Raw genomic sequence first — 2880 nt, 5'->3', positions numbered from 1 at the left:
ACGTAAAATGTCTAATTATGAGCCTAATTTTGATTTTCATCAAAGGGGAAAGCTGTGTAAGTGCATTATTTGTTGTAACTATAGGTGTAGACTACTTGTGCAAGCATAGTTATGATTAGTTTTTGAAAAAAGATGATCAAATTTTGTATTTTTGTTTTTTATAGTTTTTTTAGAACTAGGCGATAAGAACCTACTTAAGTGGAGGCTAAGTTAGTGTCATACACATCAAATTATGGCTTATTTATCTCATCTCAAGCATGAAAACCAATAATCAACATTCTCATTGATAGGGCTACAATTTTTTTTAGTGGTGTGATTGAGTTTTGATAATACGCGTTACTTTTGCTGATTTTATACAACTTTTTTGGAAAAAATTCTAGGAAAGGAAAATGATTTTTTTGGTGAACTTCTACCTCCTTGGACTGATGTATGCTATCAAAATATCTTGGGAAAAATGCTATTGATATCATTGGATTTTTTTTTTTGAGAGAATGATGCTTGCATATTTGAAAAAATCCTGAAAAATCCTGAAAAATGTTCATTTTCAAGACATATGCTACTTTGTTGCTTATGTACTTCCAAATAAAAAGGCATTTTATATGTTTAGCATTTTTTACATAAGCATAGGGTTATGTTCTACATGCCCAATGAAGCATTTTGGTTTTTAAAGCCTACATTAGGAGTTTGATTTTTTTTCGCAACCCCCAAAAAAGGACACTCAAGTGTCCTGTTTTGGTACCAAACTAGTGTTAACTTGATCCACTGGACAAAAGTTAACAGTAGCAATCTGCCAGCACAATCCACTAATCTCATAGTGATTGGCTGAAGTCATTAACGTCATTCTAGTTAAGAACATCATCACAAGGACTCGTCCCATTCATCCTCATTGTGGTTTCGCTCAACTTATTACATTTCAACCAAATTTCAGGGATCGTCATTTTTCAATCAGAATCCAAATCAACTCATCAGTTCTCAACCAGAATTTAAAAATCATATCAACCACATTCGAATTCATCATTTGGATAGCATTAATGCTTATAATTTCAAGTCTTAGATTTACTCGTATATACTGCCAGTAAAGAGCTGCAGTTATACTCTCGGTATAACTCTCGGTATATACGGGTAGTCATGGTTCTCGGAACTATAAGGTAAATACCATCATGTCTAGGCCTCAAGCAAGTCAGGGATTCCATACAATTGCGGTACTTCCATCTGAAGACCCGATTACCAATTTACAAATTTCAGTTTGAATATCAAATTGTATGAATTTTATCACACAATTACAACCTTTTAGTGCTTCTTGATAAATTTCTGACATATTTGGCTTCTCGTTTGATCCTCATTAGCCAAATAGCTCTGATACCAATTGTGAGATCCCTGTCCCCACTGCGCAACAAATTTAGGGGTGCTAGCAGTGGAAGTAGCACTTCTTGCGAGGGCAAGGTCCCACACTCGGGACCTCGCCCACGGATATCTGGACAAGAGACTAATCCATCGGTTTTTCCAAAACCGAACCCAAAAAAAAATTCCTTTGTTCGGAAAGCACGGGCGATTCCACCAAGATAACTTTTCCCTAACGTAGTCAAAAACCTTAACTAACTAAACTCATCTGACCGAACCCGTAAGTCCCATAGTCAGATCAGGGAAAAAGACTGTACTTGGATCAGAGAGACCAACGCTTTTTTTCTCATTGAGAGGCACATCCGTTGATTCTTTTCCATAGAATAATTTTTATCCAGGATTTACCTCATCTATCGTACTATACAGAAATTGAGTCTCGATTTACGGATCCATCAGTCCAGCCTAACCCCATCCAGTCCCATGGGTTAGCCAACCTCCCAACCACTATAGTGATGGGATCCAATTAGGAATTCGGTTAGGTTTTGTCTCGGGTACCAGGGAAAAGAGTTCCCAGGCCCCCTAGCCAGATGTTCATGCAAACATAAAACTAGTCACACCACTTACACACCCAATATGAAATTGCCTTTCTTTTTCTCAGCATCAGCTATCTTTAAAACAATTCTTTAATAAAACCATTGTGTCACTGATCACAATCCTCAAAATCTCTGGTTGAATCCTTATTTCCAATCATTCTTTCATCGGTGTACTTATGGCATCATTGGCAACCAGAACGCTCACCACCTACTCACTCAGGGGCCTTTTCGATAGTTCCTAGCTCATAGTAACCGGCAATATATTAACTTAACAAAATTAAGATGGAATCTTCGTCGAAGATCAGCAAGATCAACCAACAGATCCATATAAAAGAGCCATGGACTCATCCGTTGAGGACCAGCAAGGTCAATCAACTAGATCCATGAAAACAACTCTTACTTCTTATTCCAATATCTTCCAAGACGCACGTGTGGGTATCTTCGGCGACCTAGAGCCCGAGCATCGTATGGTCAGCACCCTCTAGGATCCTTCGCAGGTCACCTAGCGCTTCACTCATAGGCTGCTTCCTTGGTCCCTCATCCACCGTACCGGAAGCTCACCATTTAAATCGAACCGAGGCTGGTCAAGACCTCGGCCGACCTTGCTACGCGAGACGTCATCCATTGACCGTCAGCAGTTGCAACTTTAACAGATACATCTCCAAGACCTCATTCACAAGACGGTCAAAATGCTACCCCAGCATTCTTGACATAAAACAATCATTTACAAACAGGTCACAATTACAGTTTCTATAATGAACTCTCATCTTTCCACATTATCCCTTATCAGTCCACATTACTTATTCCACATTCAATTCATGTGTACTCATTCTCATCCTATCACATCATTTTTCATCTCATCACATCACATTCATTCACATCACATATCATTTATTCACATCCCAATTCACATGTCATCACATGTCATCCATTCACTCATATCGAC

The sequence above is a fragment of the Cibotium barometz genome, chromosome 52 (genome assembly GCF_041138505.1).
Source record: "Cibotium barometz isolate CiBa-2024 chromosome 52, ASM4113850v1, whole genome shotgun sequence".
NCBI classification, from domain to species: Eukaryota; Viridiplantae; Streptophyta; class Polypodiopsida; order Cyatheales; family Cibotiaceae; genus Cibotium; species Cibotium barometz.
Note: the sequence above shows the minus strand (reverse complement) of the source record.